At 43.2% G+C, this 20504-nt stretch overlaps 1 protein-coding gene across 5 annotated transcripts in view; it reads right to left on the bottom strand.

The window, feature by feature from the left end:
* The window catches only part of tanc2b (tetratricopeptide repeat, ankyrin repeat and coiled-coil containing 2b), a 117764-nt gene extending 111726 nt beyond the window's left edge, over nt 1-6038 (bottom strand). For all 5 annotated transcript variants that reach the window (XM_070990882.1, XM_070990883.1, XM_070990884.1 and 2 more), the window contains exon 1: nt 5927-6038. The gene's annotated coding sequence lies outside the window, so the exon portion shown is untranslated. The remainder of the gene's footprint in view (nt 1-5926) is intronic.
* Between the last annotated feature and the right edge of the window lie 14466 nt (nt 6039-20504).

Below are 20504 nucleotides of genomic sequence, written 5' to 3'. Positions count from 1 at the left end.
AGGGCATCTTCATTCTGTCTAGTCCCTATTAATTTCATTTAAACAAGACAGTATACTCTTCACAGGACTACTCCATCCTCTCCTGGGTGATATCTGCAATCACTATGCATCTCCAAGAGGGCACATGTCTGTGTGTCTGTGTGTGTGTCCACACACTCTGGATGAAGACATGTGAATCTGTCAATCAACTAGAAGATGATTAAGCTGCGAATATAGGCTAGCTCTCTGCCTAGCTCAGTAAGAGAACCCATCAGCCAGGGGTGAAGAGAAATTATGTGGATGCAAACATGCAGGACCACCTCCAGTCCTTCGCCTTTGCTGAAGGTCACGAGCCGACAGATGAGTGTGCCTTTCGTCAGGCCTCATGCCACGCACATTAGCAGGCTGAGCCAGGCCTTGCCAACATCAGCAAAAGAAAAAGGCTAAGTGCTACTGCCCTCTTGAGATAGTGTGTGTAAGGCTGACACATCCCATCTTCACGGAGTGTAAATAGTGCAAAAACAGTGAGACTGTGGGGAGGGATTGTGGAGATAGGACAGAATTAGAAAAGAGAAATAACCAAAGGTCCATCAGTGACTCCTCTGGACCAAAATGCTGGTACGCATGCATATTTAATGAAATAAAGATTTTCAGCCAAGCAGTCGCCAGTGGAGTTTATGCCGTAGGTCAACTGCAGGTGATATAAAATTATTATCACCATCTGTGATCAACAAGAGCCAAAATCCATAATCATGGATAAAGTCCACATCACAGTGACATTCCCTTTCCACAGATTACCAGTGAGGTCTTTGAAAATGGTCTGCTGAAGATCAAAACACAGGGCGACCGTGTAATCTAACCCAACCTACTAAAACGTGAAAAAAGGTTCTTCTGTCTGCTCGTGGTTTGGTTTCATGACTGAACTTTATAGAGGAAGGCTGCCCAGGAGAGACCGCCTTCGTAATGGACCCCTGCCAGGCCCTTCATCCGCAAAATAATTGGCAGTGGCCACCACATGTATGTCTGCTGTGTATGTGGGTGGCTTCAGAAGTCATGAGTGTCACCGAGGTGATACGTTTTGGCTACGTGAATATCACAGAAGTGTGGATGTCTCTTATGTCGGTGGTCCACTAAACCCAGTCAGTCCATTTTATCACCACCATTATCGTGTTCAGGTGATCTTACATTTTATCATTTATCTTAAATGTCCTCAGAAATTGGTGTCAATCTACACCTTGTGGACTAGCATTTTTTACTTTTTCCAAACAAAACAATTAATTGAGAAAACAATTCACAGATCAATCAATAATGGGAATAATACTTAGTGGCAGCGCTAAACCTGGCTGACGCAGACCACCCACAAATTCACTGTGGCTTTAAAAAACAATCTGCTCTCCTACAAAGCGCGCTTGCTGACAACTCTTTTTGTTTTTTAATGTATTAGATTTGGGGGGAGGGGAGGCAGCTGTTAGCTGGGCCCAGCTGTCAATGAAGGCTGGCAGAGATGTGAGGGGAGGAGCTGAATTTGAACAAACCTGTGCATACATGGTCCCAAAGGAGCATCACTTTAAAGAATTCCCTCAAAACCCAGATGATAGCTGGATGTCTCTGTTTACCTCTGTGCCTGCTGCACATTTGGAATCCCATGCACACATTAATTATGCTAAATGCTGCGATGGAGAAGAAGCAGCCATGGCTGACTTGGCAGAAGGAGGCACAACATGAAATGTCTTAATAGTCTGCAATTGCCTGTCAATGGCGAGAAAACATTTTCATGAGATTTAGGGCTTGTGTAGCTTCATACACAAGCTGTTGTGGTCTTGTTGCATTACATCAAATGCAATACAACAAACTGCACAGGATGAATTGAGGTGGGGTGAGGCCAGGGATTGAATAGATTATGATTTATAGGCTAAAACTGCAGACCGGAGCTTAATTTGACAGGGTTTTGGAGAGAAGTGGTGGGGGAAAAAGTCCCAATTTTGACAAAAGGAAAATTAATTCACAACAATTTTGCTGGGTCGTATCTTCTACCCAGACAATTATTATGCATGAAGTGAAAGAAGAGAAAAATGTGAAGGAAATTGCGGTACAGCTCAGTCTAGACTACAATGCAGATTTGCTTTTCATGCAGTTCACGCAGTGTTATTTCTCAAACCATACATTAGCACAGCCTGATTTCTGTGCCCTTCATTTCCTGTGCTGGAGCTTGGCTAGTACATTGTGGACTTTGCAAGCCATTACGGAGACCACTGGAAGTTATTACGCTTAATGACAAGGCTTCAAGATGGACAATTGCAGTCTGTTCTTAAACCGAAGGCTTTTAGTTGTTCTAGCCTGGATTCTTCTGAAAATTACTTTTGAAAATAGTCTGTCATTGGAGCAGTAGCAAAAGCTATTCATTCATTAACACGGTAACCTTCTGCCCATCACAGCTTTTACCATTTGCACTCTGACTGCAAAAAAAATGTATGCATAACTCTACTGACAAGACAGACACAGAATTCCTCTTATTACATGCGACAAATGGCATAAGAAGCCTCTTGAAGCCCTTTCATGTACAACTTCCAATAATTGCCCCTGAAAGAGTGATTCTTTGCTCACAGGCAACACAGCTGCCTCCCATCTCAGGCCACTGCGTCCAGAGCTAACTGATGTGTCCAGCTGTAATCCACCAGCCACAGATGTCTTAATGAGCTGCATGACAATTAGACTATAGCTTGTAGCTGCAAGCATACGAGCCAGAAGTGCCATGTTCGAGATGCTAAGGACAACACAGCGAGTTGAAGCATGAGTTGGTCGGTTGCCCCCTAGTGATAAAGTGAGCAGCTACTTCTCTTTCACCTGCTAACAAGGTGCTTCACAAGGAGGTCGAGGTTATTCTCGAGGTTCATGCTATTTGCTCTGGGGTGGTGGGCTAACTAGCGTAGTCACAACAACACAATCCCTCACTGGCTTCACTCCAAACACTATAAGCTGGAATGCATGACTAAGGCAGTCCTACCAGGAACTGAGGCCAGGTCTTTGTGTGTGAGAGTTTTTCCCATGTGTCACAAATTTACCAAGCCAAGAGTCCTTTACATTAGACAAGACAGAGCTACTTGCATGGCATTCCTCAGTCTTTATCCACCTATCTTCAAAACAAACAGGCCAATTGGTGATCCAGGTCTGTGGCTTCTGGATTACACTGAAAACAAAGAAACAATGTGCATCCTACCTGCATCATGTTCCTTGTACATTCCAGCTATTTGGAAATATAAACACTTGTTTCACTGGCTCTAAATCTTCAGCAGATATGTGACTGCAAGTCCTGACAGAGCCCAAAAAGAAACTAGCCTACCTACCAGCATAGAAGGATGACTAAAAAACTAAAGCAACAAGATCAAGCCAGGCGGGACAGCTCCCCCACAACTCAAACAGAATTTGTCTTGCCTGTAAATTGGTTTTCGTCACAAGTGGCTGTCAGTGTTGGCGTTTGTGGGTTTCAGCGTGTCAGATTTGACACAGCTCCCCTTCAGTAGCTGTGGGCTGTAGCTAACCACCCACACACCCCACTGGGGAGCGACCATCTTCTTCAGATCCCCTGCAACAACTTGACAACACTGATCACTCTCATCATCGTCCCCTCCGGCGCTCAGCAGAGATTTACAGCCTGAAGCATCCGATTGGTCAAAGCATGACTAATGTTACTGGAGGAAAGCCTATAAATGTGGTGACCTCATTGTGGCGGGAACCTGAAAAACAGAAATTAGTAACCACAGATTCTACTCTTTAAAAAATACACTGCAAACTGCCGACACCGAATGTTTCCAGAGGTTAACGGCACATCACATTTGATGACATGCACAATTGGAGGACTAAAATCCAGTGCTGTGTGTGCCTGGAGACACTGTCATGTTTGTGCATGTCCGCACCAGTGACCAACACAGGAGGCATGCCGCGTCAATCAGGAACTGACGGATCAAGGCTGCACGCCAAAAGGGACAAGGCGGCCTTTCTCCGGTCCAGGACACTAGCGAATTACAGGATTCGCGCATCTTTGAGTAGATGTCGAGGAACGTACTGTGTATGTGAAGCTGTTTAGCTTGACAGAGAGGCAAAATTAAGTTGCTCACCAGGATGTGTGCAGCAGATGAAAAACAGGGGCCACAAAGATACAAGAATGAATAGCCGTGGATTTGGGGAGAACGTGTATGTACAGGGTCCAGAATTCTGTGCTACACCCTTTATAAAAAATGAAAGGTTTTACGCATATAAACCCAATTAACAGCTCTAACAAAGAAATTCCTTCCTCACCCTCTAAAACGTGAGTAATGCAGACCTTTGCACCAGTTTATGGTCTGATCATAATTTATGCCACCTCCATAAGCAGCGCTCGCAGACTGTCTCCTTTGTGCAGCCCCAGCTTTATGCCGGTGGAATCTCAGAGGAAGAAAAGAGCCAGTGTCATGCGGTCAGAAGGCATTTCAGTCAGACAAAAATTTGTGTCAGCACTTTATGCCGGGGAGCAAGAGGCCAGCGTTCAGAGCTGTTAGCCTCTTTCTCAGAGGAGAGCCAGAGTTTAATGGGACTACTCTTCCACTCCATTTGCCGGCCCGCATCTTACCGGCCACAGCTGCATGCATGCGAGCCAGCGGCTGTCACTCTGCATACCTCTGTGCAGCCTGCGAGCACCACACTCCCTTAAACAGCTGACAGAAGTCGTTCGTCCTCACACACTTGAAATACCAAATAGACTACAGACATAATGCGTTTGGATGACACGGTGCTAAACCCTGGTAATGAGACTGCAGAGGTCACTGGCAGATGCCTTTGTGAACTCCTTACCTTATTTGTTGGACAAGCCAAACCAACTCCTGGTGCTGCTAATGTTGTATTCATTCTGATTCCGGCAGAACCAGAAGACCTCACTCTAAAAAACTTCTCATGAAATGACTTTGGATCTATTTCAGAGCCAAACAACAATTTCATGGCTGGCCAGTCACAGAGTAATTACATATGGCCCCAAGCCGACACATCGATCAGTACTCGGGACGCTTTTTAAAAATAAGACTTTTTTTCTGACAGGCAACGTCTTCAGAGGAGATGACAGCACCTCTACAGCACGGACTGTAAAAGTTCACGACGTAAACAGAAGCAAGCGACATGAACGTATTTCTTAATGATAAGAGTTTTCTTATTATTCTGCAGAGGCAGCTTCCCTCCCCCAAAAGACGCATCATGATGAGGTAATTCCTCCAAGGCTGACTAGTTAGTGGGCTGACAGAACATCCGTTGACTAGTCTGTTTCAAAAACAGTCCATTTTTAAATTTGGGAGCGCTGCTAAAAAAATAAATAAATACTTTTCTTATTGATCTTGAATAATGAACAAGCTCAAATTAATTCAGAAAAATAGCAAAAGGAAAAGTTTCTGATCCATTATTATCATACTAACAGCTTCCCTTGTTGATGAAGTACAGCAGTGAACATTAATATGGTATATTTACAAGTCCTGCTTGTTTACCCAGAACTTGTTTTACATGACATGTTTACACAAATTGGATGGAAGTGACTGATAAGACAACCACACAACGAGTTTTACTGTAATCTAAAAGATTAAACTATCATTTCAAAAGCGGTATGACCAGAGGCAGATTGGCTTCTGTATGAATTCCAGGGTTTATGAAAGAAAAGAATAATAAACATGGTCAAACATGCAAGTTTACCCATGCATCCATCCGAATCACCACGCAAAGAACAACTGTGCTCACAATACGAGTCAGACTCAAAGCACAGATAAACAACATGCATGTATTGTTGTCTGCTTGCAAACATGAGGTTAACAATGCATCTATTGTTCTGTGAACGTTACTTCACGTGATGACCTTGGTGTAATGTTGCAATAGGTATAAAGGTCCCGGCTATATACACGAGTTCAAGTGCCGTGAAACTTGAGAGATGACTCACCATGAGCAGACAGCAGGCAGGTCTCCAAATCCGGCTTTGAGGGCAGCGAGGCGCTACATTTCTCTCGCCTGAGCCACAGTCCAGATCCCCCTCCAGAGGGGACACCCAACAGTTCTCTACAAAGGCAACCACAGTGAAATAAAACCTTTAACTCGAGGCAGCAACTGACTGAAAGAGCCTCGTATTGACATCCGGCAGAAGCGGCAGATGCAATTTGACAATCCCGGCTCAGTGGCGTGGCGAGTCTGTGCAGTGGACTGCATGTGTGCGCTCTGTTGATGATCTTTTTCCAACAGGGAGCACAAACAGTGGCTGGTGAGGTGTCTACAGGGCTGGTTGTCAAAGGGCAGGCTGGGACAGCAGACAGTTGTCACCCTCTTCAGGGGGAAGATCTGACATAAAGTGCTTCTTTCAGAGTTGTGATGCGGACCCACTGAGTTCCTAAGCACTCCGACCAAATGTGTCATTATGTCATTAGGTGGCCAGTTAAGGACGGGGGAGTGGGGGGGTTGAAATTTTTGTGTGTGGGAGATTTTAGCAGTGGTGATAAACACTAAAAGGAGGCATGCCGAAACTGATTTTGTTTGGTTGTTTCCTCATAAACAAAGTCCATCAAAAGATTTTAGACATCTAATTTGGCAACTCCCAAAACTCATGTGGCCATCCAGTGTCTGAATCCAGTCTTTTTCATTCTGTTTGTGCAATAACATTATCGAATCTTTACAAAGATTAATTGGTTAAAGCCGCATTGGCCCCAGAAACATATGTTCAAGTTATCAAGCAGTTTCCATAAATACAATTGGCAGTTAAGTTGCTCTATAGAGAATTAATTAGCCCGCACTTTTGGAAAGAGGACACTGTTTGGTAGTAAAATTAAGTTATGAGAGTGATGATCCAGTATTTGTCAAACAAACGGCTCCTTATGTGTCCACGCTAAAAAAACGCCCCCCAGTGTAATTCAATGAATTCACCGGAGCGTCACGGAGTCCTTGCACCAACCCTCAAATCTCCCTCTGTGATATCCTGCAGCGTCAAGGCAGCTGATTTCCTCGTACTCATTAAGGACAACTAAGACGTAGACTTTCAGAAGCTCGCAGAATGTCATTTGTGCACAAAAGAAGTCTTCAGACAACACAGCAACACAATAATCAAGTTTCCTCAAGGGTGTCACATGGACTTCGTACTTTTTTCATTTTCTAATTATAGTTTGCACAATGCTCTCTGTGGGGAACACTTTATAAGACTTAATCTGAATTTCACACTGAATTGCCAACACATTAATTAAGCCGATCCAACCAATGGGAGCCTAAATAAGTTACAGCAATAATAATGAGAAGCAGAGAGAAAGTCATATCTCCAGAACTCGCAGTTTGATTATATTACAGCATATATTGATTATTTATTGAAATGTTTTCGTTCAGGGCTTTGGAAGCTTGGAGGGATTTAAACAGTGTCTGTGAGGGCATGCTTGGGGTAATATTTGGCTTTTTTAATCTATCGTGAATAAAACACTTGTGAAATCCCACACAGTCATCGTTTAATGAAATGCCATCGCTTCAAACAGACGCTCATTTTGTCTAGCTCTTATCTCTTGGATGTCTTTCTTGATTTGCTCAAATGAAACCTGTCTGAAGAGGTCTGGTTATGCGAGGTTTCATGTGCATGTGTGAAAACGTCTTTACTGGAGAACACAGCTAATGGTTTGGGGTTAAAGAAATGTGGCCACTGACAGACACGGAACATTTCCCAAGGTCGACTGCCTTTGTCACTTGAAGCTCGAAGGGTCAGAAAGGCCAGGCAGCTGCTGCCCCCCCCCCCCCCCCCAGAAGATGATGATTAGAAGAGAAGCAAGGGCAAAACACCTCCCTGTGCTATTCGTCTGGCTTACGACGATATGGATTGCTGAAGCAGAAAAAGGGCACTCAATTAGACAAAAAACATCCGCTCGAATCTCAGTCCCAAAGAAAGCCGTTTCAAATCTCAATCATGAGGCAGAACGCGTAATTCTCCTTTGTCCACTGGGATTCTGTATTATTAACTGAAAAGGCCAGAAAAACGATCAAAACAAATTATGCGACCAACACTGTAAGTCCTCATTGCACTGATAAATATGGCATTTAAGCTTTCCCTCTCATCTCCTTCTCAGAGGCCGTGAGTGTTTAAGCTTTCATGTAATACAAATGCCTCTGTGTAAAGTCCAGCCACTCGTGTTGGCCTGTTTTACGCTGGCTAAAGTGGACTGCTTCACATCATGAAGAAACCTCGGCTGTGTCTCAGACTCTTTCTGCCAGTTTGAGAAATAAGCACTCAGACAAATTGGCCTGCTTAGACCAGACTCCACGCTCGGAACAAGGTGTCTCAGATCTCCCCTGACCATATTTTCTCTTTGCCAAAGGTCTGAGAAATAAAACACAGGTCACTGAGGACCAATTACTTACACTGAAAAAGGAAAAATCACCAACCACTGTTATCACCAATTAATTTAAGTTACATTTGCCGAGACGGGATATCAAAATAACAAGCAAAGACATGTTTGAGAATAACAAGGTGGCCCCTTTAATTGTGTATTGAAAGTAAAAATAATGTTATATTTGCTCCATGTCTCAGTCTGAGGTGGTACAAAAGGCAGTCAGTTGAGTTTTAGAAATTAACAAATATCCTTCATGAAGATGCTTTTCTGTCATGAACAAGTAAGATCAACAGCCAACCAGGAGATGGATTCAGGTGGATTCAGGTGAGGCGAGGGGTGTTCAGTTGGTTGCAATGTACAATCTCACCACTAGATGCCTCTAAATTCTTCACACTGGGCCTTTAAGTCTTCAATAACTCAACTGTTTGTATCTGTAATGAAGGCAAGGGTCTTCCTGACACACCACTGCATCGCTTTCCTCTTGTCAGTTTTAAGGAGCTTCCAGGTGAATTTCAATCTCATTTGCATCAAGCTAGAATTTCAGCTTCCACCCCCAGCTTTACGCATGCCGCTGACTGTTTTAAGAGGTGATTGGCTTGCATTGCACGGTCCAGGTACAGCGTACTGCAGCACCTGCGTTGCTGAGCACATTAGACTACACAGATCTACTCATGAGCACACACAAGACCCCTGAAATGGACGTGGAAGTGCTGCTCAGCTGCTTGTCTCTTCCATAAGCAAAATGCAATTTCTAATGTGATTACAATTTCTAAAGGCTAGCCTGTACCCATAAACCAATGCAACACCTGCTGCTGCATCCTTTAAGTTCAGGTGCCCTTTAAGTCTAGCCCCAAAATGAGAAACGCTGCCTCTTGTGCTGAGACCTCGGCTCGTTAAAACATGTCACTAACATTGCCATGTGGGGAGCCAGCAGAAAGAGGCTGAAAAGCACTCCGTACCCACCGAACACAAAGGCTTTGGACAGCCAAGGTGAAGAACTCAGTGTAAGCGGCTGAACAATACAACCACCTCCAACACCTACTTTAAGAAACCAGCCTCAAATGTGCTCAACATTTTATCAGAAGAAACGAAAATAGAACATCTGAGTGGCAGCCTGGCAGGTATCCGTGCTTTAAGTGGCAGGTATGTGTTTGAATGACAGCGCGACGAGCCATCATCCGAGCACAGCGAATTAACAGGGATCGACTTTAAACAATACTAACCTTCTTAACAAACACATGCCATCTGCCTGTCTGCACTCCACATCGCACGGAAAGTCTGCAGTTGCTTTATAGCCACTGCTATTTCCGGTGCTAGATTGGTCATAGTCGGTGTTGATCGAAATGAATGAAACGTTCAGGCAAACGCAGTCTGAAAGCTGTCCTGGCAGAGGGGCTGGAGCCTTCAAAAAGCGTGGAGAATGGGATACAGTTAGAGAGCTGGTTTAAAGCATTGCCTAAGATTAGCCCCTTTCTTAAAATCCATCTCATTACAGCAGTTACATCTCATAAAAGAGTGGGAGCTGATGGGAACATTACTCAGTCCTTAATACTGCAGCTAACATGGTCGTGAAATGCATTTCCGTCTTTCTCTTTATGGCGAGATCCCAGACTACAGCTGGAGGAGGCACAAAAACCATGACTGACCAAAAGAGGAACACATTAATGAAAGAGTTAACGGTCTCCTGCTTTCAAAGGCAGGTCTCACAGAAAAACAAACACAAAAGGAGAGATATGTATAAATGTTGGTGTTATCAGTGCTCTCACAGTGAAAACACTGACGATTTCTCTGACCAACCACTGTGTCGTTAGCTCTCATTACCTCTGTGACTCCATGTTAAAAATGCATGCTTCAGGGCCTCCTATGTCTTGTTGGCTAAATGAAGAAGGAACCTAATATAGTTTCCTTGGAACTGGCATTAACACTCTGTGGGGTTTTCAGCTGGATATCAATTAGAGGCTCATTAGGCATTTAGAGATGGCAGTCCCTCTGGCTTCCTGTCGCCCACTGTGTAACAGGCTGACCCTGACCTTGAGGTAAGGCTGGAGCTCTCAGTGTCTTTTCAGCCCTGGGAGGGAGATCAGCTATCAAGCAACTGTATCAGACAGCCTTCCTTCAGATCCTGGATTGCAGAAAACACACTGGCTAACTCTCTGAACCTGACACACCCCGCATTGTGGGTTTGAAAGGCATGTTTTCTTAAAAATCTTAAAAACATGTCTCATCTAAAAATTTCCACCAAAATTTTTTGACCTTTTTTTGGATGATCTATGGCATTATAAGGACTGCACAAAAGGCATATTTACTTGTAGCCATGGTTGCGATACAGTGAACAATGAGCCACAGAAAGTAAAAATGTGACAGAAGCGAAAAAAAGCTCCCAAACTGTTTTGGGTTCAGAGAGTTAAAACCACAAAGCCATGGGACTTAATGTTCACGGATCATCATAGGAACTAGGGGTGTGCCATCAATCTAACTTTTAACATGATAAAATAATTACATCATGATAATGCCCAAATTTGAAAGTACCACTGCTGCCGGCTCCATGGTGGAGGTCTGGTTACAAAAGATCAGACGCACAACAAACCGCGGTGATATGTGAGATGTGCAAGACAAATGTAACAGCAAAAGGCGGAATACAGCAAAATGATTTCACCACCTCAAGCAGAAGCACCCGGTTGAGTTCAAGTGGAGCAAGATGTGAGGAGAGGTATCAACAGGTATTGTGAGTTCTAAGGCAAGCGGACAAACTGCCTTGACTCGGCATAGCATTTCAAAACTTCAGCGAATTGTGCTCCATATTTTGTCATATAAGAGTCTCGATATCGCAGGATTCCCTGAAATATCATGATAATATTTTAGGGCCAATCTATTGTCCACTCCTAACAGCATGTAGTTTTTGCTCTGGGCACCTGGTCATCTTCAGAGAGAGCAGTACTATACTACAATACTGACATATGTCACTGCTTTGGTAAATGCATCAGCTGATGAATTCGGTTAGTGATAAAACAGATTAAACCAGCATGATGAATTCATGCTGACATGATAGGGCAAATTTGCATTTGCAAAAAAAACAGCACGCGACTCGTGTCCTTGTACTCCTGTACGAGAGTGCAGGTGCTGTGACGAGTAACCACAAGGCAGGGAGGAGACCACAATGCACCAATGTGCGCGTGGCACAGCGAGCAGGCCTCTTCAGCCAGCTGGACGACAAAGTCTGAGTGCAGTGAAACTAAGCGTACGAAAATCACTCTGTGTTTTAAACCTCAGGTACACCTCAGGCTACAGAGGCTGGCCAGAACATTTCAGAACGTATTACTCGACTCACAGACGGAGAATGCGTAAAGGAGGCTTTCCTGAACAGTGCAGAGGTTTTGTTTGAAAAACTGCCGAATAAAGACGCATCACACCCAGGATTAAAGACTCACCTCCGTCTGCAAGAGCTGCTGAGAGACGTATTACTGAAATACTGACAAGCAGAGATAATGCGACTGAGCTGTGAAGGGCAGGGACGGGGATCACGCTAATTGGTAAGCCTAGTTTGTTTTACTTAGCAGTAGCCTACATCACAACATGGTTTTGTACAGATGAATGAGTCAATGAGAGAGGGGGGATCCTGCACAAATAATTCTAACCCCTGCATTAGAACACATTTTATACCACAGTCAGCAAAAGCTCCAACAGTTGCCTGAATTACTAGCTTGGTTAGTTGTTCTGTTGCAGAGCACATTGTGGGGAAATGCATTGCTAAGTGCTGCATGTTTGCAGGTTTACTCATCGAGCCTCATGCAGCTCCTCTTGCCCCTCGGTGTGCAGTTCGGGGCAGAGGTGGTTTGGAGTATTTTTAGACCAACTCAGAGGGGACTCTCTGCTCTGACTGCTAACACAATGGACTCTCACGCCTGAACAAGGACATACTTTGGTGACTGGAGGCTGAGCACTAGACCACTACCCTACCTTAAAAACAAGCCACTGTTGAGGGAAGTCACTCTCTGAAACTGGTCCCGCCGCAGTGTATTTACTCTATCAACAAGGCCATTTATCTTTTCATATCTGGAAGGAAAATGGAAAATCCTGAAAAAGGTTTTAATGCTTTTTGAAGAGCATCTCGTACAGAACATTGTGCGCTTACACGCAAGTACGGGATCTTTATAATACTGTGTTGGACAAAGTGCATTAAAGTCACATTTCGCTAAGTGCCACCATGGGGTACAGTACTGTAGATCCCACAGTGAAGCTAAAGAGGAGACTTTTCATTTGCGAAGGACAAACCCGCGCAGCTGCGAGCATTGTGGTCTGTAATCTGACATTTGGTTGAACCGAGAAAGCGGAGTGCATGTTTTTGATCTGCATGCACTTTCCTTTTTGAAATTTATAAGTGTGCGTGGCCTGAGTAAAACCATCTTGGCCTGAGTAAAATACAATAGTTAGGCTACAAGGAGCCTTAAAAAACAGCCTGCAAACTGCCACGTAGCATTAGAGGCCTGCAGACAGTATGTGGAGCAAGTTTCACTTCGCTTTGATTCATTTCATCCAGATTCATTGCTTGTGGTCCAACTAAAATCTGTAACTAAATGCGTGAAAAGCACAATCCTGAATGGATGCTTCTGTGGACCTGCTGCCTGAAAAATCTCATTTTATCATTAAAATCTGCTAATGGTAACCTTTTAAACTCTGCATACTGTTGTATTTCATCTTCTATTCAAATGAAACTGGGGACACAAATTAAATGAATTAAACAAATCTGTGAATTACGTTTTAATTGATTGTTACTTATTGATTTTACTATAAAATGTCCCAGAAAATACACAAATTAAAATCTGAAAAGACTCAGTTTCACATGCAGTTAGTCCAGGGAAACTTAACGCACTCTTGAGGATGAAAAAACTGAGGAACGTTAAACCAAAAGCCTTTATTTAGTCAGACATATTGGTTTAAAACTCCTCTAATAGTTGACTAACCTGTGATTTGAGTCATATCAAACATTTTGATACTAAAAGTTCTTTTCTGCCTAAACAGTCAGTTTAGTACGAGGGTTACGTTTGGATCTGTGTCCTCTTCAGCTTTGGGAATGGAATTATTTTCCCTGAAAATGATGATTTACAGCCGTGTATTTATCGTAGTTTTTTCATACAAAGAGCATCATTGAAAACAGTGCTGGCCCAGCGTCGAAACACTGCTACTTTTCATAAAATCCTTTTCTCCTTCACTCCTACACTCATCGTCACACCCTGTTTCTGCACACAAAGCCAATGGAAGCAGCAGCGTTAACAACAACAACGTCTCCACTATGTTCCACGGACACAGAAATGCCTGGGCAAATTATAATGAAGTTAACCCATTAATGGCACTCCACATCACAGAGGCCCATCTCCCACTGCTAACTGAGCGCCACACACAGAGGAACAGTGGAGCTTTTTAGATATGACAGAGCACCAGTGTTTCACTGACAGCTTCAAGCCAGCCCACAGATCACGTTACAAAGCCTGGGCGGCAGCAGTGTCAGTGTATAAGCATTAAATAGGTGACACAGTGGTAGCACTATTTGTTTTGTGCTGAACCCATTATCACACAGGGTTAAAATGCACAGCTTTCATGACAAACTGCAAAGTCCCTGTTAAGACCAGATGTTCTGAGTGAGGAGAACAAGGAGGACAAGTGCAACACTTGGATGATGATGTCTCAGATGTGTGCACATAAGGAGACAAGAAACTACCTGGTGGGTGTGAAAAGTCTGCACTTTCACCACAGAAGTCCAGCGGGGGTAACAGAGGTCACTGGTTGCTCCCAACAACATCACTAAGTGAAGGTTGTTGGTGTCATAGCTGTTGTTCCAGCTATGAGAAACAGCTTTCAAGCCTGATGAATACTCTGCCTTTCATTTGCCTTCAGCAGCTGGGGTTGGCTCCAGCAGCTGCCTAATAGGCTAAGAGGGATCTCTGGTTCCCTGGAGGAAAGTTTGAGTGGCAGACTGATTGGATACAGCCGCATGGCCAATCTTTGTTATCTAACAGCCTAGCGATCTTGGCAGAATCAGGTAATGTCATGTAATTTAAGAGGCAGCACACATAAAAGAATGCATGTAACACTTGCACTTGTCCAGAGAGAGGTGATTAACTTGATTTCATTAAAGCTGCAATGCAGCAATACGATCGGAGATTCCAGTCACAGCAGTAACTGCCAATATGAAATACATCAGCACAAACTACGGGGAAATGAGTAGAAATGACTTCCCACACATCCCTCAACAGGAACAGGCTTCTGGTCTCAGGCCATGCTCGCACAAATACATCAATCTGAACATGCTGTTACATGTCAGCATCTTTCAGGCCTTACGAGCTTTTTAAAGATAATTTCCTACATCCAAGCTAACATGCCAAAGAAAAGAACAGCACTTCAAATTTCTTCTGCACGACATTCACAGTCCTCTTGGGCCAGCAGCTGGACTCCATTTTCACCAAGTGGCTTTCCACTGTTTTCAAAGCACTGCTGTTTTGTACAGGATGCAAACACAGGGTGCCAGCGAGTCAATTCTGACTGTGACCATTTGTAGTAGCACTAGTTGAGATGGGTGTCTCATTACTCCTGACGTTTGGCTTTCACAGGTAGATGCTTCATGCACAGCAGACTGTGACTCACACATAAGGTTATGTGTGCCTTTATTCATGCTAATCACTTATCCCAAATTACCATGCAAGTAATTAAAATTCAAAGGTTTCAAAATGTCTATTTGCACCTGGGTAAGAACAGTCACATGGCATCAATTCAGCTATTTACACCTGCCACCAGGTGATGTAATGTGAAGTGTGACAAAGTCCACACGGGGAGGAAGTAGCTGTGAAAGAGAGGGTCAAAAACAGGATTTTTGGCTAATTTCAAAATAAATTTTCCTCATATTGAGTGCATAGTTTTGGCAGTAAAATAAGGCTCTTCTTCATACTCGAGACAACACCAGAGATAACACACAAAAGCCCTTGTTTAGGTTCAGGAAACGATCATATTTGGGTGCAAACAGCACTGCCGGCTGCGGCCACCTGGGAACTAATAGCATCTAAAAATAAGAAGCAGTAGAGAAAAGAGCTGAGGATGGGTTAACATCAGACTTATATATTCTCTACAGGCAGGCCATCTTATTACACACCTTCTCTTTTGGGACATATGTTGTAATAGTTACCACACTACTATAATCATCTGTAAACAGCGATTCATGGCAACTGAACACATGCTTCTTCCAGATATACAAAATCTAATGCTGTGTAACGCTGGCATACTGAAATATTAAGTAAGAAAACACACAGACAAACCTCAAGTTATAATATATTGATGCAGTGCCCTCATTTATTGTCTTGAAACTGTAACTAGGCCTGTGTATCATAATAGCCTGCCTTGTATGTAGCAGAGGAAAACACTTGATCACTTTGATCCTGTGCTGTGTTTTTTGGTTGAGCGGCTGGATTCTTTTTAAGGTGTATATCCAACTCCTTTGAAGAGAAACAGGCAACAACATGTACAAGAAATACAAAACAGTCTCACCAGCAGCTTCCTCCAAATCTATTTTGGCTGGTTTGAAATCAGACGTTTCCCATACAAACAGCACATATTCAAAATACCGCACATCGCTGTCGTGGTTTTGTTGAAAGCGCTCGTATGCAATAAGAAAGCCACAGAAAGCTAAGTGGTATTTGTGACAAATAACACCCCAGAACAACCTCGATTGTCTGATCTGAACTGCAGCAACAGAGGGCTGCTTCCTGACACAAACATCAAAATCTTCATCTCGTCAAAGGCAGTGTGGTACGAGTAGGTGAGAAACGCAGTCAAAATGTACCCGCCACAACTGAATAAATGTCACTGACTCCCAGCAGTACAGGAGACAACAGAGCAGCGACAGCCAAGCACGGCCGAGATGAAACGGCCCGGCGTACCTCCGCTTCCATTCACTGACAAGAAAGAATGAGGCGCTGAGAAGACGCCTTTTTCGCATCATTATTACATAATCAAAGGGCCACACCGAAATGAGGGACATGCCTGGGGAGAATCTGTCCCTCATTAAAGGAGTTCAGTGCACCGCCGTCTCTCCTAAATGAGGCAATTTCAGAGTGTTTTACGGACTATCAGGAATATCTTTATCCACAGATTCCCCAACATGTTGAAGCTGCTGCTGGTGCTCCTCTGATTTTCTACTGTGCGTGACGCCATCGCTGTCGTCCCCTTTGCCTTTCTAATATGACCGCCTTGCCTGCGTGTCTCTGAGCTTAGAAATGAGTTACTGGCCAGCAGAGAAATAAATTACGACCAAAATATCAATTTCAATTCCCTTTATGCTGCGTTTCTGTCTAAACTGATGATTTTGCTATTCATACTGCTGGACACACATACATGCACGTATACATACAAAAGTAAAAAGCAAAGCATTTTATTTTTCCTGTAGGCTTTCCTTGTTTTCCTTGCCTGTTTTCTCCTGAAAGCAGAATAAAGAGTGGCATTTCCCTCAGCGCTCAGTGAAAAGAATCAAAACATCCCAGAGGACTAGTGCTGCCCGATAAATTGTTTTTTTCTTGATGTCACAATTTGAGCATGTGCATCATAAAAGACTGCCTGAAATGTGATGAATGAGAAAAAACATTTTCTTTCCATGAACGATTCACACTGAGCATGCAACATTTAACCTGTCAGAAGGAGCCCTGCATACATGGGCCATGCATTCACAACATTTGGCCAATCAGATGAAGCCCCAGCTAGCTGTCAGCTAGCGCAAGGTTAGCTAGCACAGTATTCATGTGCAATTTGTTCAATAAAAGCATGCTTGAAATGATTTCTTTCATTTCTTTATTCAGTGGGTGGACTGTATTCAATGCTAGCAATGTGCCTGTTAAAGCAGAAAGACATAGGAGCTGCTGTCGCGCTAATATGCACACGTCGATAATTGTCTATTTATCGCAAGTCATATCAGCGCTGAACAATGTTATCGCACATTGCAGATTGCACACAGATTTGTCTCAGACCATACAGGCCGACTGAAGACAACACCTTTATTCCCAATAAAGGAAATGATGTCACATTTTCAGAGCTGATACGATTCAGAGCTCAGTGACGTCTGGCCTGATCGTGGATGCACACCAAAAGAGCTGTTTTACCTCATTAAACAACAGACTTTTTCATATCTGCAGGAGCAGCCAAACACTCTTGTGCTGTTAGAAGTCTCTTAATTAACTCCAACCACATCAAAGAATACAAAAAGCAGCTTCATCTATAGTTTTTTACTAGTATAACTTGTATAAAACTGTCTATAAACAGCTGCTGGTGACACTTCAAAGGAAAAGATAAGGGTATAAACTTGAACAATATGAAGCAGCACCAATCTATAAAATTCAGTGCATTCTGTTATTTTAGGATATGTTATTTAAGTGCCTTTCTGATGTCTTTTTCCACATTGATAAGAATGACTTTTAATGACCCACAGAATAAGAATGAACATGAACATTGAGCAGTGGGATTAGATGAAAAGAACGATAACACGCTAACAGAGGAGGTTTTCTGGTCAAGAAACGTGAGTTTTACCTCTTCCGTAAAAATATCCTGTGGCTGCCTCACATTATGTTCTACAATGGATCATCCTGTTGTACCAACAATCCTCCAGAATGACCAAACATTGTCTGTGCCCTCCACACTGACACAGGGACACGTCGTCTGATCTGACACCATTATCATCAGGATGACATCATCTGTCCCTGCCTTCCAAAACCAGCACGGATCAATCAGTGCTGAAAAATAACGCAGTTTTGTGATCTGACAACGCTATGGTTAAGACTGGGTTAGCTTTAGGGAAACATCTTGGTTAGGGTTAAAATGACCATTTTGTTGTGGTTAAAGGACCTTTGTAGCCATGGCTACAATAACAAACATGCGGCAAATGTTCGGGACGATCGTGGTCATTTAAGAAAAAAAAAAAACTTTAAATGTCGGTTGGAAACGGGAAACAAACAGTGGTCTCCCGGTGTTTTGTTTACCAATCCATCCACCCCATTGTTTTAGGGCACTGACTGAAACAGCTGATGCAGTCGCTCTTCTTGGGAGGACAGACTCCCCTGAACTGCTCACTGAGGCTCGGTGTAAAACAGCAAGTATAGATATTTCTGTCAAACTGTTTAAGGCTAAAATGCCCCCATTTCGTATCACCATACCAAGAGGAAAAACAACATGTACCAGTCAACAACAGGGACTAAATGCAAAGCATCAGAAATACATGGACTGCAGCTAGACAGGACAATAAACCAATCAACGACATGGGCGTCATTAAGAGGTTTAATGTTTTAGGGTGGACATTTCTATTAAGGACTTGCCACTAAGATACACAGTGAGATTTCACATAAATTGAATTTCTGACAATTCTACTCAATTAGGGCTTCATAATTAATCACATAATAACTGTGATAACGATTTTGCTCTCAAGAATAAATTACATTTTATCTGGTCTGATGCTGGTATGTTGAGTTTCGGTGTCTGCTTTAGTGTCAGAGCTGATCCAAAGATTTGAGGCATGTTTTATTTATACTGTACGTTTCTTAAGTACAGTATGAATCCGAAGGCTGTTTTCTGTCAGCTTGCAGAATCCTTTTGTTTTGACCTTTGGCCTGTCAGTGAGTGTGACAGGAGGGACTGCGTTGGCTCGGACTGTGGAAAACAAGGCCTTTCACTACCCCCCCACCACCACCACCACCTCTCCCTTGCAGAGAGCGATAAGCACTGAAAGACAAAAAGTTTGGGGCCGGTCGGCTAAAAAAAGAAAAACATCATGATCTCATAATGGAAAACCTCCTGTGTGTCGGGAGTGGGGTAGCAAGAGAGAAGCAAAACTAGCGCATGTCATTGATGTGATGAGAGAACGCTTTGAGGATGACTGTCTTTTATCTGCGCCGAGCCGAGCTGACAACCAAGAACTTGAAGAAAAAAAGTGCAGCGAGACAGCAGTCATCTCCAGCCTCATACAAAAACCATGAGTGCTGGAGCCCAAATCTTACCAGTCTGCAGACCTATTTTTCTGATAAATGCTTTATCACAGCAGCTCTCTGGATGCTGTAAAGGCAGAGCTTGTGATTGTAAGAGTGTGCGTAAGCTATGCCCTAAAAATGACATTTTTCCCTGACAGGTTTGCCGTTTTACAAATACGCAACCTGTTTAATCCTAACCACATAAGTGAGAAACATAAAACATCTAAAACAACTGCCAAGGTTTCACATCTAATAACACTTCCCATCCAAAGCAGACCGAGTTTCCACCATATAAAGAGCTGAATGGTGATCATAGGGAAATAAGCGTTTTCCCCTTACAAACAACAGGCATTACACAGATTAACAGCCTTTGTTGAAACATACTATTACCACATAAGTCCCTGTCGAGAAGGACCAGATGTCAGATAATAGGCTGTGCAGAGTGAGGTAGGTGCTGGCCCGAAGCCATTGAACAAGTAAGAACAGCTTCTTCCACATAAACGTCTTCACTTTATGGACTGCTTGTTGTCTGGGTGGGCAACCCCCTTAAACCCTGAGACTGCGTGTGTTGAATATAGGTAAACCATAAGAGGACACATGTAAGTATCCCTTATGTACAATCAACAGTATATTCATCATAGACGGTGACGATATATCTGAGTACAAATGAATACACAACACCCTGTTCGACACAGCAAGACCTCTGTTTTAAAATTATCTGAAAATGTTGAGGTATCCTCCCTGTTCTTTAAAGGATATGAATTAATAACTATCACCAAAAAAACACATAATGTTGGAGAAAAATCCATTTCGAGGTGCTGCACAGCTCTAACATTAAAGTCATAAAAATACATCACACAGCTGCTGTCTGCTTGTTATTGTGTATAAAGGACCAGCTAAGTCTATCTTATTAAACACTACTGGGAGTGTTTATTGGCTTAGCTGGCTGGCTGGGCTTTGCCTTTGAGCAACGGCAAGATATAAGCATTATAGGTTATAGATTGGCTGCTGCAGGAGCCTGACACCTCAAACACACACATTTTATCAAAGGTATATTCGCATAAACTTTCAGCTGCAAGTAGCGCAGCTGAGAAAGAGCAGAAAGTGCTGCACATAAGAAGGACAGATTACCTTTCCTGGACTTGAACCTTTGTTTTTTCTGGCCAGCTTTGGCATC

Source organism: Chaetodon trifascialis, chromosome 21 (genome assembly GCF_039877785.1).
Source record: "Chaetodon trifascialis isolate fChaTrf1 chromosome 21, fChaTrf1.hap1, whole genome shotgun sequence".
Taxonomy (NCBI): Eukaryota; Metazoa; Chordata; class Actinopteri; order Chaetodontiformes; family Chaetodontidae; genus Chaetodon; species Chaetodon trifascialis.
The sequence above is the reverse complement of the archived record's forward strand: the minus strand, read 5'-3'. Positions and strand labels throughout refer to the sequence as shown.